The sequence below is a fragment of the Lutra lutra genome, chromosome 10, assembly GCF_902655055.1.
Source record: "Lutra lutra chromosome 10, mLutLut1.2, whole genome shotgun sequence".
NCBI classification, from domain to species: Eukaryota; Metazoa; Chordata; class Mammalia; order Carnivora; family Mustelidae; genus Lutra; species Lutra lutra.
This window is the reverse complement of record NC_062287.1, coordinates 77,807,381-77,825,151: the sequence shown is the minus strand read 5'-3', so window position 1 is coordinate 77,825,151 and position 17,771 is coordinate 77,807,381. Positions and strand designations below refer to the sequence as shown.

Here is a 17,771-nt window from a genome sequence, read left to right as displayed (position 1 = left end):
GTTCAGATCCTATTGCTACTTCCCAAGGAAGCTTTGTTTCTTCTATTAGAATGCCTTTTTGCTCTGTTCTTCAAAATTCAGTCCCATCACTCTTTTACATTCTTTAAATCCCATTTCCAATGCCACTTATTTAATGACATATTCTATAGACTTCATCTCCTTCCAGGCCACTTCTCCCCTTCCCTATCATCACTAACGTCCACTTTTCTAAACTGCCAATTCATTTCATCCATATCTCACTTGGGGTTCTTAATACTTTACACTGTTTTTTGTTTGTTTGTTTGTTTGTTTGTTTGTTTTTGAGTTCTTATTTACATAAATTACTTCCTCAGTGTGGAGATCATGAAAATATGCTACTCAGATCTTGTCCGGTGGAGAACATATATGACTGATAGCTAGAACTGCTGGATTTATCATCACGTTCCCCCGAACACTATGCTTCCCACAGTCTGCTCCCAAATACTGACTGAGCATGGCTTGAGGAATACTAGAGGTCCATTCTTGCAAGGTGAAGAACAGCTCTAATGGGAAACTTTAGCTTGAGAATGACACCCTGCCCTCATCAAAACTTTCTCAGAACTTTCTTCAGACTACGATTCTTCCTACCAATCCTCTTTCGCCTTCCCTTTTTCACAGTTGTCAACACTGCAGTGTGGTATGAAAGCTTTTCCTTCCGTAGTTCTATCTCATCCTGGCACACACACACCCACACACCCCAAAAGAAAACAAAACAAACAGACAAACAAAAAAAAAACAAACAACAACTTAAAAACAAAGACACAACAGAGCATAATTGCTCCTTTTTTTTTTTTTTCCTTTTAACGTGGGTTTTGAGAAAGACAGGTCTGCATTTTACTTCTGACTCTAAATTAACTGCATGATCTTGGGCCAGTTATTCTTCTCCTAGAGCCCAGGTTTTCACAAGTGCAGACGTAATAGGGATATGACTATTCCTGTCTAACGAGGCTGTGCTGAACTCCAAAACCAGACTGCTCCTGAAGTGACTCCTAGTGGCCTGGAGAACTGGAAATAGTAAGTGAAGTAATGTCTCCATTGCTCTGGTAGACTCTGGAAGAAGAAATAAAGATGCCGAAGTTGTCGTGCTGGATGCAAATGCTGTATGATAGCAGAAAACTCGCCGAAGTATTACGTACCATGGAAGGGCCCGGAGGACATCCCCTTCACCGAGGCCCCTGGGAATGCTCTGGTGAGGGGAATCAGTATCACAAAAAACTGAGTGGTGAGTCTCTAGTGTCTGCCCTGCCCTCGTGACAGCAGGAGAGGTGGCTCATTAATATGTAATAGGAATGTGAGACCCTGCGTGATAGAGGTCAGATGACAGTGCTAAACAGTCAGAAGCCAAAACACCTCAGTTACCAGTGGTGTTAGAAAGGAAGCTAAGAGAGCTTGATCTGCAGGGAACTGTGGAAATGATTAATTAATAGGGCATATTCTTCCTAGAGACAAAATGTATATGCAGGTCTTACTTTTCATCTGTGGAATGGTTTATTTTATATATGAACTTGTGAGCTAAGGGCTACCCAGATGGGTGGTGAAGTAGTTTTTCTGAGTGTGTCTGTGTGAGTGGTTCCAGAATAGATTAACATTTGAAATGGTGAATTGAGTACAGCAGATGACCCTCTTCAGTGTGGGAGAGTATCATTCATTCTTTGGAGGACTGGAGTAGAACAAAGAAGAGGAAGAAGAGTGAATTTGTTCTCTCTCTCTCTCTCTCTGCTGGATCTGAGACATCTATTTTCTCCTGCCCTCAGATTTTGGTGCTCCTAATTCTGGGCGTTTGAGCTCAGATCAGAACTAACATGATCAGCTCCCTTAAACTCAGGCCTTTGGACTGGGACTGAATTACACCACCCACTTCTCTGGTGCCTCAGCTGGTAGATGATAAATCATGGTACTTTCCAGCCTCTATAACCACATGAGGCAATAACTATAATGTTGGAGGCTACGGCATAGTTGGAGTCGTAGATCAAACCAGGCCCTGACTTGTGTCTCCTTTAAAGTCCGGACGCCTTGATAAGGGGTTAAGGACAGGAAAGTTGAGTAACACTGAGGAAGGGTCTGTGCTACGTGTCATGCGCTCGCCTACGTGACTTCCCACACGCTTTCCCCAAACAGAAGGGAACAATGTGGTCAGGGTCATGAATTCTTAGTTAGTCCTTGTTGTTCCTGTACTTCCCATAACCCACTCCCTGGTTGATTGTCTTGCATCAATAGTAGCTAATGGCATCAGCCGTGACTACCTGGCATCACGAGATTTGCTTGTAGTTAATGTAAACTTGTTATAGGAAATTGCAGTCATCTGACTAGATACTGATGTATTACTCCTTCTATTGTGGTCTGCCTTATAAATGCTTGTAAGATGTGGAATAAAATCGGCACTGTTGGACATCCTCCTCAGTGCTCCTCCTGCCCCCATCTCTTTGTCTCTTAATTTCTTCTCACCATCCTCTTACCCTCACATTCCTGGTCGATTTGTCGCACTGGCCGCAACACTATAAGAAATCTCCTCTTAGCTATATCTACATCTGTCCCTCTATCTATCTATCCATTTTATTGGTCTCTTTCTCTGGAGAATTCTAATACAGGCTACATGCAGAAAAAGGGAAGAATGACAAAGCAGGATGCTTTGAGCCTGTTAATTCCAGTACAGAGTTGTATCTTTGGACAATTTTTCCATCTCAGGTCCATTAACTGGAAAGGATAGGTACCAACTCTAGCCCAAGACCAAATGCAGTGATGGACACTACATGTGTCCCCATTACCCTTTGCCCCCTCTTTTCTAAGTTTTCTCCTCAGAAAAATATGCCAGTAGGAACTACTAAGAGCTGCTACTACTAATTCTACTACTACTTCTACTACTACTACTACTAGTGCGAGCTCCAATCTAGGAGCTGCTTGCTGGACCGCATGGAGAAGACGGTGTATTTGGTGGTTATGACAATATTTGGGTCAGGTCTACTGTGAGGTGCATCATTGGCAGATAACTCTAGATTTCCTTGTAAATTCAGAATGACATTGGTGCCAAGATCATTCTTGTTGTGGGCTCCTCTTCAGTGACTTAACATGGTGGAGGTACTAATTCTGGGCCATCCCTGCAAGATGTAGGATTCTTCTGACATGCAACTTCAACTCGTGGAACTCTTCATTTGCCTGATCAAACTTTATTACAACTGGCTGCAGTCTGAGACTCCTGTCACCTGATCTTCCTTACTTCTCTGTCTTTTCCAAAAATGTCAGACCTATATACTGATCTGAAAGCTCTCCTGCCTTTTCATGCATTCCCCCTTTTATCCCTCAGAAGAATTTTCCCCATAAATCTCTTACACTCGTATTTCTGTCTTGATTTCTCTTTATCAAAGAACTGAAACTAATTAGCATAATTTAATAGATGATAAGACCATCTTAGAATAGGAAGTGTGTTTTATCCTTCTTTAAATTGAACACCATACCATGTACAAAGTAGTTTTTTTTTCCTTAAATATTTTATTTATTTATATGACAGAGAGAGCAAGCAAGAGAGGGAACACAAGTAGGGGGAGTGGGAGAGGAAGTAGGCTCCCTGCTAAGCAGGGAGCCTGATGTGGGGTTTGATCCCAGGACACTGGGATCATGACCTGAGCCATGAAGGCAAACGCCCAATGACAGCCACCCAGGCACTCCCAAAGTAGATGTTTAATAATTGCATATAAGTTTTTGGGAGAAGCGTAGGTACATGAAGTATTGAAAAACCTATAATTTTGTGTAATTACCTTTGTTTTTACTACTATATATAATTGTGATATGACACAACAGAGAAGCAAATACAAAGGTAAAAGGTGAAGCAATGAATTAAACATCTATGGTTCTGCAATTTAAACTCATTCAGGAAGCTAAGAGAACATTCAGAAATTATTGTTTTATTTTATTTTTTTTTGTTTTTTTTTTTTTTAGAAATTATTGTTTTAAATGTGGTATGCGGTTTAGGGGTGCCTGGGTGGCTCAGTGAGTTAAATGTGGTATGCGGTTTAAAAGATAATCAGTACTATTTAAGCAGAATATAAAAGTCAATAATTGTTTTTCTTATGCTGGGGGAAAAAATTAGTTTATTTAGAGATGTAAGACATTGTGCACAGTTATTTTAATGGAGCCTAACAGGATGTCAGTATCACAAATGAACATCTGAGAAGATCTTTTACCTGTGGTGCTGTGAATTGATTAGTGTTTCTTCTACCTGAAGAGTTTTGAAAATGAAGGGAAGAAAATCACTTATTAGTGAAATGACATGCTCAGCAGCTTTTCTTTTGCAAAAATTATCCTGGCACAGCTATAGGTTACTGTCAGGAAGAATGTGAAAAATTGCCTTTGGCAATTAAGAAGTATTTATTAACTTTTGGTGACCCTAGTATGCATAATCATATTGACATAGGTATCAATTAACTGTGGCACAAATTTAATTGTGTCATTTTAGTGCAATACCTACATATTCATGTAAATGTTCATGTAAAACTTTTTTTTAAATTATTGTTATCAGGCTATTGTTTAAGCAGGTGTTAGAGAGATTTTTGTTTTCTTTTTTTTAATGGTATGCTAATTAGACCTGGGTATTAGTATTTTTTACTAGCAACATAAGGCTTAATTCTTTTTTTTTAATATTTTATTTATTTATTTGACAGACAGAGATCACAAGTAGGCAGAGAGGCAGGCAGAAAGAGAGGAAGGGAAGCAGGCTCCCCGCTGAGCAGAGAAGCAGAGAGCCCAATGTGGGGCTCGATCCCAGGACCCTGGGATCATGACTGGGCCGAAGTCAGAGGCTTTAACCCACTGAGCCACCCAGGCCCCCCTGTTTTTGTTTTTTTTTTTTTTTTTTTCCTTTAACTGGCATTTAAGAGATTGATTAATTGATTTTTGTGGTCTGAATGTTTAACATGAGTTCTACCCTCTTTACAAAATTTTAAGTGCACAATAGAGTACTGACACCATGTTGTAGAACAGATCTCAAGAACTTACTTATTTTGCATATATGAAACTTTTTACTCATTAAACAACTCCCCATTTCTACTTCCTGTTTTTTGCTTCTGAGTTCTACAACTTTAGAAACCTCGTATAAGTAGCATCATGTGGTATTTTTTCCTTCTGTGCCTGGCTTCTTTCACTGGGCATAATGTTTTTTAGGTTTATCCATGTTGTCACAAATGGCAGGATTTTCTTTTTTTTAAGGCTGAATGATGTTCCATTGTATGTATGTGCTACATTTTCTTTATCTATTCATCCATTGATAGACATTTAAATAGTTTCCATATTTCAGCTATTGTTAATAATGCTGCCATGGACATAAGAGTGACAATATCTCTTCAAGATTCTAGATTTAATTCTTCTGGATATATGCCCCAATGTGGGATTGCTAAATCATATAGACTTCCCCCCGCCCCGGAACTTCTATACTGTTTTCCATAGCAGCTGCACCATTTTACATTTCCACCAACAGTATATAAGAGTTTTTCAATTTCTCCATATTCTCACAAATGCTTGTTACCCTTTTTCTTTTTTATCCTTGTCTTTTCTTTTTTTCTTCCTTCTTTCCTTTTTTCTTTTTCTATCTTTCCTTCCTTCCTTCCTCCCTTCCTTTCCTTCTCTCTTTGCTTTTCCTTTCTTTTTCTTTTTATTTCCTTTACTTTTTCTTTTTCTCTTTTCTTTTTTATAATAGCCATCCTAACAGGTATGCGTTGACATGGTGGTTTTGAAGAATAATACTTCCTGACTTCAAAATTTATTACAAAGCTACATAGCACTATGGAACTGGCATAAAACTGACATATTGACCAATGGAACAGAATAGAGAGCACAATAATAAACTCACATATGTATGGTCAACTGATCTTCAATAAGTGTGGAGGATAGTCTTTTCAGTAAATAGTGTTGGGAAAACTGGATATTGTAAGAATGAAACTAACTCTTAGTTTATACCATGCCCCCAAATCAACTGAAAATATCTTAAGGACAAATGTTTTTTAAAGATTTATTTATTTGAGAGAGAGAGAGGCAGAAGGAGAGGAAGAGAGGGAGGGACTTTCTGCTGAGCACTGAGCCCCATCCCAGACCTTGAGATTCTGATTTTGATTTTGAGCCAAAATCAAGAGTCTGACCGTGAGCTGACTGAGCCACTCAGACACCCCTAAAGACTTAAATATTGAGACTCCAAACTAAGAAATTCCTAGAAGCAAATACGGGTAGAAGGCTACATGACATTGATCTTGGCAATGCTTTCTTAGATATGACACCGGGAGCATAAGCAGCAGAAATGAAAATAGATGATTGAGACTATATCAAACTAAAAAATTCTGTACAGCCAAGGAAACCAATCAACAGAGTCAAAAGGCAACCTACAGAATGGGAGAAAATATTTGTAAACCGTATACCTAGTAAGAGTTTAATTTCCAAAATATGTAAGAAACTTCTACACCTCAATAGCAAAAACAAACAAATGCAGCAACAACAAAAATCCCAAATCATTAGTTTAATTCTAAATAGATATTAGACTTTGCTTCTGCCACATAGTTTCATATATGATCATTTTTAAATAGGCACTCCCCAAATATCTTTGATATTGGAAGAGTAATTTGTCTGGGTTGAAAATAAAAGTAGCATGGGGTATTAAACAAGTTTTTTTTAAGTCACCTTGATTCTGATATAACTTATATATAATAAATTGTATCATTTGAAATTGCACAATATGCTAACTTTGGACAGCTGGATGTAACTATGAAACTATCACCACAACCAAGATACAGAAAAATTGCATACAGAAGATTCCTTATTTCACTTTGCAGTGCAACTCTTCCACTATCTTCTGTTCTAAGCAACTAGTGATCTTCATTTTGTCACCATATTTTGCTTTTCATTTGTAAGGATTTTATATAAGTGGAATCACACAGTATATATTCTTTTGGATCTGGCTTCTTTAACCTGCAGGGTGACTTCGAAGTTTGTCTATATTGCCATTTGTATCAGTATTCTGTTCCTTTCTATTGCTGAGTAGTATTCAGTTACATACATATATCAAGTTGAATGTATCCATTCACCTCTTGATGGACACTTGAGTTATTGCCAATTTTGGGCTATAGTGAATAGAGCTGCAAAGAACATTAGTACATGTATTTGTTCATACATATGTTATTTCTCTTAGTAAATAGCTACCAGAGAAAAGCCTGGTGTTAGGGTAAATGATCTTAAAGATTTAAGAAACTAGTTGTATCCTTTCACATTTCCATCAACAGTGTGTAATTCTAGTTGTTCCACATGTTGACAGTTGATATTTTCAGTCAGTTTTGATTTTCATTTCCCTGGGAAACCCTTTTTGTGCTCACTTCAGTGAGTGTCACTCATCTTCACTTGCAGTGTCTGTTCACATATTTTGCACATTTTTAATTTGGTTGGTTATCACTGAGTGATAAAAGTTATACATAGATAGAGATAATCAGTATAAAAGATTATTAGCAGGTAAGCAGTTTGTGAATATGTACTCCTAGACTGTATTGTCTTTTTTTGTTTCACTGAAGTGTTTTTAGAAGAGCATTTTTTTAAATTGAAAAAATATCTCAGGGCTCCTGGTTGGCTCAGACTGATTTTGGCTCAGGTCATGATCTCAGGGACATGATCTCAGGGTTGTGAGATTGAGCCCTACATAGACTCTTCACAGCATGGAACCTGCCTAAGATTCAGTCTCTCCCTCTGCCACTCCCCCCACTGAGACACTTCATCTCTCTCTCTCTCTCTCAAAAAAAAAAAAAAAAAAAAAAATCCAATGTATACTTTTTTTTTTTTAAGTTCATGTTTTCTATGTGTGTGTCCCATCTGAGATATCTTTGTTTTTTTTTTTTTTTTTTTTTTTTTTTTTTACAGCTTTATAAACATATATTTTTATCCCCAGGGGTACAGGTCTGCGAATCGCCAGGTTTACACACTTCACAACACTCACCATAGCACATACCCTCCCCGATATCCATAACCCCACCCCCTCTCCCAACCCCCTCCCCCCATCAACCCTCAGTTTGTTTTGTGAGATTAAGAGTCACTTATGGTTTGTCTCCCTCCCAATCCCATCTTGTTTCATTTACTCTTCTCCTACCCCCTCGACCCCCCATGTTGCATCTCCTCTCCCTCATATCAGGGAGATCATATGATAGTTGTCTTTCTCCGATTGACTTATTTCGCTAAGCATGATACCCTCTAGTTCCATCCACGTCGTCGCAAATGGCAAGATTTCATTTCTTTTGATGGCTGCATAGTATTCCATTGTGTATATTTACCACATCTTCTTTATCCATTCGTCTGTAGATGGACATCTAGGTTCTTTCCATAGTTTGGCTATTGTAGACATTGCTGCTATAAACATTCGGGTGCATGTGCCCCTTCGGATCACTACGTTTGTATCTTTAGGGTAAATACCCAGCAGTGCAATTGCAGGGTCATAGGGTAGTTCTATTTTCAACATTTTGAGGAACCTCCATGCTGTTTTCCAGAGTGGTTGCACCAGCTTGCATTCCCACCAACAGTGTAGGAGGGTTCCCCTTTCTCCGCATCCTCGCCAGCATCTGTCATTTCCTGACTTGTTAATTTTAGCCATTCTGACTGGTGTGAGGTGATATCTCATGGTGGTTTTGATTTGTATTTCCCTGATGCCGAGTGATATGGAGCACTTTTTCATGTGTCTGTTGGCCATCTGGATGTCTTCTTTGCAGAAATGTCTGTTCATGTCCTCTGCCCATTTCTTGATTGGATTATTTGTTCTTTGGGTGTTGAGTTTGCTAAGTTCTTTATAGATTTTGGACACTAGCCCTTTATCTGATATGTCATTTGCAAATATCTTCTCCCATTCTGTCAGTTGTCTTTTGGTTTTTTTAACTGTTTCCTTTGCTGTGCAAAAGCTTTTGATCTTGATAAAATCCCAAAAGTTCATTTTTGCCCTTGCTTCCCTTGCCTTTGGTGATGTTCCTAGGAAGATGTTGCTGCGGCTGACGTCGAAGAGGTTGCTGCCTGTGTTCTCCTCGAGGATTTTGATGGATTCCTTTCTCACATTGAGATCCTTCATCCATTTTGAGTCTATTTTCGTGTGTGGTGTAAGGAAATGATCCAATTTCATTTTTCTGCATGTGGCTGTCCAATTTTCCCAACACCATTTATTGAAGAGGCTGTCTTTGTTCCATTGGACATTCTTTCCTGCTTTGTCGAAGATGAGTTGACCATAGAGTTGAGGGTCCAGTTCCGGGCTCTCTATTCTGTTCCATTGATCTATGTGTCTGTTTTTGTGCCAGTACCATGCTGTCTTGATGATGACAGCTTTGTAATAGAGCTTGAAGTCCGGAATTGTGATGCCACCAACTTTGGCTTTCTTTTTCAATATTGCTTTGGCTATTCGAGGTCTTTTCTGGTTCCATATAAATTTTAGGATTATTTGTTCCATTTCTTTGAAAAAAATGGATGGTACTTTGATAGGAATTGCATTAAATGTGTAGATTGCTTTAGGTAGCATAGACATTTTCACAATATTTATTCTTCCAATCCAGGAGCATGGAACATTTTTCCATTTCTTTGTGTCTTCCTCAATTTCTTTCATGAGTACTTTATAGTTTTCTGAGTATAGATTCTTAGTCTCTTTGGTTAGGTTTATTCCTAGGTATCTTATAGTTTTGGGTGCAATTGTAAATGGGATGGACTCCTTAATTTCTCTTTCTTCTGTCTTGTTGTTGGTGTAGAGAAATGCAACTGATTTCTGTGCATTGATTTTATATCCTGACACTTTACTGAATTCCTGTACAAGTTCTAGCAGTTTTGGAGTGGAGTCTTTTGGGTTTTCCACATAGAGTATCATATCATCTGCGAAGAGTGATAGTTTGACTTCTTCTTTGCCGATTTGGATGCCTTTAATTTCCTTTTGTTGTCTGATTGCTGAGGCTAGGACTTCTAGTACTATGTTGAATAGCAGTGGTGATAACGGACATCCCTGCCGTGTTCCTGACCTTAGCGGAAAAGCTTTCAGTTTTTCTCCATTGAGAATGATATTTGCGGTGGGTTTTTCATAGATGGCTTTGATAATATTGAGGTATGTGCCGTCTATCCCTACACTTTGAAGAGTTTTGATCAGGAAGGGATGCTGTACTTTGTCAAATGCTTTTTCAGCATCTATGGAGAGTATCATATGGTTCTTGTTCTTTCTTTTATTAATGTGTTGTATCACATTGATTGATTTGCGGATGTTGAACCAGCCTTGCAGCCCTGGAATAAATCCCACTTGGTCGTGGTGAATAATCCTTTTAACGTACTGTTGAATCCTATTGGCTAGTATTTTGGCGAGAATTTTTGCATCTGTGTTCATCAAGGATATTGGTCTGTAGTTCTCTTTTTTGTTGGGATCCTTGTCTGGTTTTGGGATCAAGGTGATGCTGGCCTCATAAAATGAGTTTGGCAGTTTTCCTTCTATTGCTATTTTTTGGAACAGTTTCAGGAGAATAGGAATTAGTTCTTCTTTAAATGTTTGGTAGAATTCCCCCGGGAAGCCGTCTGGCCCTGGGCTTTTGTTTGTTTGGAGATTTTTGATGACTGTTTCAATCTCCTTACTGGTTATGGGTCTGTTCAGGCTTTCTATTTCTTCCTGGTTCAGTTGTGGTAGTTTATATGTCTCTAGGAATGCATCCATTTCTTCCAGATTGTCAAATTTGTTGGTGTAGAGTTGCTCATAGTATGTTCTTATAATTGTCTGTATTTCTTTGGTGTTCGTGAGATATCTTTGTTTTTGCCAGTGTCAAAGATTTTTTTTCCTTCTAGAAATTATATAGTTTAACTTTCTACACTTATAACTGATTAGTTTCAGCTACATTTTCCATGTAGTAAGAGATAAGAACTGATAGTCATTTTTTTTTTCCCCATTTAGATCTGTGATATATTCAGCACAAGATGTGGAAAAGATTTTCTTTCCTCTATTAAGTTTCCTGTGCACCTTTGCTGGAAATTATTTGACCCGGTGTTTGTGGGCTATTTCTGGAGTCTATTCCTCCATAAAGGTATAGTCTATTCCTATGCCATAACCACACTGTCTTTATTTCTAAACTTCTTTACTAAGTCTTGAAATGAGATGGAAATTTCCAGTTTTGGTCTTCTTTTTTCTCATTTCGGCTCTTCCCACAACTTTTGCATCCCCGTATAAATTTTAGAATCACCTTGTCCACTTCTACAACCAAGCGTGCTGGAATTTAAGTAGAATTAAATTGAATCTGTAGATCGATTTGTGTAGAAACTTCACATTGACAATATTACCATCTTTGTTTAGTTCATTTTGCTCCATAGCATTTGGCAGTTTTCAGTCCAGAGGTCTGTATTCCTTTCACTAAAGTTTTCTTAAGCATTTTATATTTTCATCACTTACATAATGCAATTCATGAGGCACCTGGGTGGCTTAGTCAGTTAAGTGTCTGCCTTTTGACTAAGGTCATGATCCCAGGGTCCTGGGATTGAGCCTTGCACCAGGCTCCCTGCTCAGTGGGGAGCCTGCTTCTCCCTCTCCTGCTCCCCCGCTTATGTGCATGCTCTCTCACTCTCTCTCAAATAAATAAATAAAATCTCAAAAATAAATAAATAAATAAATAAATAATATAATTTTATTAATTTTATCTTAAAATCATTTGTTGCTGGTATAAATTTTTTGAAAAATCTTGACCAAGCATTTGGGAAATTTGCTAAATTTTCTTACAAGTTTTAGTAATTATTCATATATATACATATCTGTGTGTGTGTGTGTGTGTGTATGTGTATATATATATAAAATGTTCTACAAAATATTTGTAGTATCTTCAAATAGATTTAGTTTTACTTAGTAAAACTACTTTTACTAGTTTTCCCTCATGTATTACATATACATATACATCTACAGATATATATGTGTGTGTGTATATATATATATATTTTTTTTCCTTGCTGTGTCTTTTTGCACTGACTAGAACCTCTAGCACATGATTAAATAGAAAGCATGATGTTAGGCATCTTTCCCTTGTTCCTGATATTAGGAGAGAATCATTCAACATTTTCATATTAGGTATGTTGGAATAGTAGAGGAAAGTGTTCTACAGGGAAGGAGATCAATATGTAAAGAGGCTCGGAGACAAAAAAGAGTATAGTAGGCTGATGAATCTTCAAGCTGTTTAACAAAGTAAGGCCAGAGAGTGTCAGGTAGAATATGGAGAAGTGAGGTGAGAAGCAGGCCCAGACACCTGGGGGTCGCTTCAGCATCTGCTCCCCATCCATTCTCTATACCCGTTTATTTGAATTGTCTCTATTTTTAGTTCCTATCTTAATTGATGATTATATATTATTTCAGTTGCTGAATTAACATAGAGTTCAATAGTCCCTACAAATTTTCTCTGTTGCTGCACCTTTTCTTCACATATGATGATTTCTTTTCTATACTTTAGTGCTAAAGTGTAAGTCTGGCTCTCTTCTGTTTGTTTCCAAGCTGCAGTTGGAGTCTGTGGTTAAAAAAAGAAAAAAGAAAAAAAAAAAAAAGGAAAGATATAGAAGAAATCTTTTTTTTTTTTTTCCCCTCAAACAAATTTCATGATCTTTATATGTTGGTTGGTTTTCTAGGTCCACTTTTTACTGGGGTCTTGTTAGGCAAATCCTCAACTGAGCTGCACATATATTAGAATGAGATCCCATAAAATAGATAGGATCAGAGGAATTAAGCAACCTAAAAGTGTCTGAGATATACACTAGAAGGGAAACCATTCTCTGCCTTAACTGGGCAGAACCATGACTATGGCTATAAATAATTGAAGAAACTGAACTTAGATCTGTCAGCTATCATAGTCATTAATAATTTGCATCTGGATTTAAATCCTACCTCCTCCACTTATTACCTCATGATTTTGAGAATTTTGCCTAAGCTGTCTAAAGCTTTTTTTTTTTTTTTTTTAGCTGCATAAGGCAAGTGTAAATAACACTGAATACCTTGTAGAGTTCCTATAAGGATAAAGGGCTAATTCGTAGAAAGTTCTCGTAAGTGATTGAAGAATTATTCCTTGAGAGCAGCTACTAATCTCGATGGCTGGTAGAAGTGGGTTGATGAACATTTCAGCTTTTTCTCTGATAGAATGGAATAACTCTAAGACGTGTGTTCTGGATGGTTCCCAGAGTTTCCAGGGGGATTGAGTTCTTGTCAAATACAGTAGCAACTTGTTTGATAACTTCCTCCTGATTTTCTGCCCTTCCCTGTTTCGTCAGTTAGGATTTGATTAAAAATATGGGACCACCATGAAAGATAGGAAATAAGGGATTTATTTGACAAATTAGAGTTTATACAGTTGTGAGAGACAGTCAAAAAGCCTGTGAAAGGCTATTGCCTCTGCACTGTGTGGGGGACTGGAAGTTGTTCCAGGTTGTTTCCAGGCTTGGGAGTCAGGAAAAAAAACCTTGCATCTGCGTCCATGAAGACAGACAGGAGACATTTGTCTCTCAGCCTGTGACCGCAGGGGCTCAGATGATGTGTCGAAAAGGCTGGAACTGTTTGCCACACAATTGCTCATGTGCTGTCAGGGACTCGATAAGCCTAGAGGTGGGATATTACGGGACAGGAAGGAGCTGCAGCCCTGGCCTCCAGCAGATCAATGAAAGGTGATGGAGCCACAGAAAGCCCAGGCACTCTCCCCGGCCCGCCCAAGCATGGCAGCTGCTGCTTCGAGTCTGCCTTGCCAGTCTTGTGCACATTTACCTTGTAGCCAACTTCAACCTAAAACCATATAGGTAAGATGATTGTAGAAAGCATAGTTGATGTGGTACAGAATTACTACACTTTGTTCTCCCCAACTCATGTTTCCTTTATTGTTAAACTAAACTATTTGACTTGAACTCTTGTCTTGAGTCTAGGGTTTGGATGGAACCCAGTTTAAGACTTTGCTTAACATAGCATATAGTAAGGATAAAAAAGTCTTATTATTTGCAGTCCTAGTCAAATCAGTCTTCCCTGATTATTGTTAAAATAAATGTGTGGTCGTTCTGTCTTCCAAATCCTACTTACTCTGAAACTACAATTATTTTAACATTTTAGTCTTTATTATATACATACATATGCACTAAATATCTATTTGTGTATCTGTGTATCTATCTATCTATATATATATATATCTGTCATAGTTAGACTTTTAGGATCCTACACATTGAGAACATGATTCAGGAGGTGCTCTGAGGCATAGGCACATCTACATGCTAAATAAATATCCCCAGTGGTTCTATTGGAGAAGGTGGTCCATGGAGCACATGTTGAGAATATCTGATCTAGAATATGCATAATGTCTTGTATAGGTCTTTTAATTTTCATTATATACAATGCTCTAAGTGATCTACATTTCCAGTTTTAGATGAGATGCAATCTTATTTGTTTCTACCCGATTCAAATGATGAGAAAGATCTGGAAATAATGAAAACAGGAAAGAAAGTGCTTCCCATTGTTCCTGCCAAGAAACACTAGATTGAATTATCTCATAGGACAGGCAAATGTCAGTCAGTTAAGTGGCTGCCTTTGGCTCAGGTCATGATCCCAAGGTCCTGAGATTGAGTCCTGCATTGAGCTCCCTGCTCAGCTGGAAGCCTGCTTTTTCCTCTTCTACTCCCCTGCTTGTGCTCTCTCTCTTTCTGGCAAATGTATAAATAAAATCTTAAAAAAATAATAAAATAAAAACTCTCACATGAAACTGTATTTACAGAGAGGCTCATTATTTAACAGGAAAATATTTGAAACATTTTAGCCGAATATTCAAAATATACACAAAATATAAATATAACAACTATTTTATAACTCTCTGCTGTTGAGAATTTTTGAACCATCTTCACAATTTATAATATTAATTTAATTATAGTTGACACACATTGTTACATTAGTTTCAGGTGTACACATAGTGATTCAACATCTCTATACATTACACTGTGCTCACCAGAAGTGTAGCTACCATCTGTCCCCATGTGACGCTATTACAATATGGTCATACTCCCTGTGCTTTACCTTTACTCCTGTTACTTACTCATTCCATAACAGGAAGCCCATATTTCCCACCACCCTTCACCCATTTTTGCCCATTTCTCCAACCCCCTTCCCTCTGGCAACCATCAGTTTGTTCTCTGTATTTATAGGTTTGATATGTTGAGAAATATTTTAATTGCCTGGCACTGACACTGCTGTTGTCAGGTTTAAAAAAGGAACCAATAGAGTTCTGCAAATTTTGGCAGGATTTCCCTTTCTCCCTACCACTATTATGCAAATGGCCATCACAATCTGTCTAAGAGACCAGTTCCAGGAAGGAGGCTAAAATTAGAATAATTGTTGACCTCTTGCAAGAGAGTTTCAGGGTGAATTCATTCTTCCTTATTTCTGTGCTAACCTCAGTAGCCATGGAAAATTCAGTACTCATAGTTTATGCTTCATTCATCTCTGTAAATTCTTTCTCTAATCCCATCTCCTGATGTCCCAAACCTTTCCTCTCTGACCCCTGGAACACATAATATAGCTTCAGCAAAATTAACACTTTTCTAATGTTTGACTTGAATGTCTCAACTTTCTCACTCTAACAGAAATCTGATTGTCCTCTGGGAACACTATATCACATACTAGTACAATTTTAGAGTCTCTCATTCCAAGGAATGTGCCATCTAGATCCTTACCTAACATTTGCCTATCACTATTATTCTCTCCTCCTTAACATCTACATTTGAAGCCTATTTCATTAGATACTCCCCTGCTACCCCACTCACCTTGTTCCTAGATACTTTGCGTGACATTCTCCTTCAATTCCTAATAATTCCCTTTCCATCTCTCTCTGTCTTTCATTCTCTGGCTTCTCACATTTTTAGTTTTCCATCTATCTCCTGGAATCCTCTCAATCCTCTCTCCTAACACTATTGTAGCCTTATTTTTTCTTTCCAGTAATTTCATACCTTCCCAAATCATAAAGCATCTCATTTTCCAAGGACTGTTTACTGTCCTACCATTTTACTCTCTCTAATAGCCCAACTTAAAATACCTACTTTAAATAGCCCAACTGGCACATTTTATCTGTTGAGCCACCACTGCCTATCATCTACCTCATATACTTATGTCACTCCTTTCCTGCTTCAGATTCAGTAACTTATTTGCTTATTGTCCTAACTCCCTTGCCTCTCTCTCTTTGTCTGAAAACTCACCTAAATGCGCTTCCAAACTAGGTTCAATACTAATACCTCTCTACTCTTTTCCCATAAGTATCGAGAAATACACTAGTGCACTAACTTGTCTCAATTTAAATTTATGACCATATGAGTCCTCTGTGGATTTCATCAGTTCCACTACATTTAATCTGGTAAGTTTACCCTCTCCATCTCCTGACATTGATTTCCATTTTTCCTCCTCAAATTTCCTACACGCCCTCCCCCCAGTTCTCATTCTTTCAGAGAATGGTGTAATCAGAAATGAATTTCCCCACACATCCAACACCAAATCTACCAAGCTGCTTTAATTTGTGCCCTTATATTCTGCTTTATTCTTGACGTTGGATGGGTATACTTTCCATGAGTATAAAAACATACCTTCACTGTACATTTTTTTCCTAGTCTTCTTGCCTATTCAAGGACTTTGTGTTAAGAGTTATTCTCCTCGGGGCGCCTGGGTGGCTCAGTGGGTTAAGCCTCTGGCCTCAGCTCAGTTCATGATCTCAGGGTCCTGGGATGGAGCCCCGCATCGGGCTCTCTGCTCAGCAGGGAGCCTACTTCCTGTACCCCCTGCCTGTCTCTCTGCCTGCTTGTCATCTCTCTTTCTCTCTGTGAAATAAATAAATAAAATCTTCAAAAAAATTATTCTCTTCTTTTTATAATCATTGATTTTTTTCTTATGTACTTACTCATTCATCACCATCACTATACACGAACAGTCTAAGTTTACATAACCCTTCCCCTAATCTATGTTGCTGCCTAGCTACCACCTTCTCCATCTGTTCTTCTTTCTAACTCTGAATAGTTATCCATATTTGTGATCTCTACTTGCTTTTCTATTCATTCTTGAACCCATTCCAGTTCCTTAAAACTGGTAGATCATTTGTTAAGTGTTAATATCACATAATAATAATTAATAATAATAATAATAATACTGATAATAAAGAACGTAGAAGGAAATTTGGTGATGATGGCTATGTTTATGGCATAGATTGTGGTGATTATTTAATGGATGTATGCTTCAAATTCATTAAGTCATATACATTAATTTATAGCATTTGAATATTAATCATATCTCAGTAAAGTGGGTTAAAAATTAATCAGTTGATAAAAATGCTTTTATTGAGATCAGCAGTGTTTACCCCCAAAACATTGGAGTTGAGGTTTTTTTTTCTTTTTTCCCTGCATTTGGCACATTTTATTCAACAAGTGATTTCGGAAAATTACACTGACTTTTCTAAATCCACCCTAATCCAAACTACATCATCTGTTATCTGGATTACTGCTATGGCTTCCAAAGGGTCTCTGTACTTCCAATGGTCGTACCCTCTTATGTCTGTTACACAACAAACACTGGGATTGTGTTCAAATGATGTCAAGTTGTGTTACTCCTCCTCTTAAAACCTTCCAGTAGCTTCCTGTCTCACACAGAATAGAGTTTAACTCTAACAATACTACATCCATATATTACCTGGTCCCTCTGCTAGTTGTCTCACATAATTTACTGGTCACTTGATTCCTCCATTCCTACCCCCTCAGCCTCCAAGCTC

The 17,771-nt window shown here is 37.9% G+C and overlaps 1 long non-coding RNA gene across 1 annotated transcript; it reads right to left on the bottom strand.

Moving 5' to 3' along the window:
• Positions 1-815: 815 nt before the first annotated feature.
• LOC125079237 (uncharacterized) lies at positions 816-16,017 on the bottom strand. The gene is made up of 2 exons (XR_007121074.1): positions 15,790-16,017; positions 816-1,068 (listed from the first exon to the last, which is right to left on the bottom strand). It is a non-coding gene; the product is annotated as an uncharacterized LOC125079237 (long non-coding RNA).
• Positions 16,018-17,771: the final 1,754 nt, after the last annotated feature.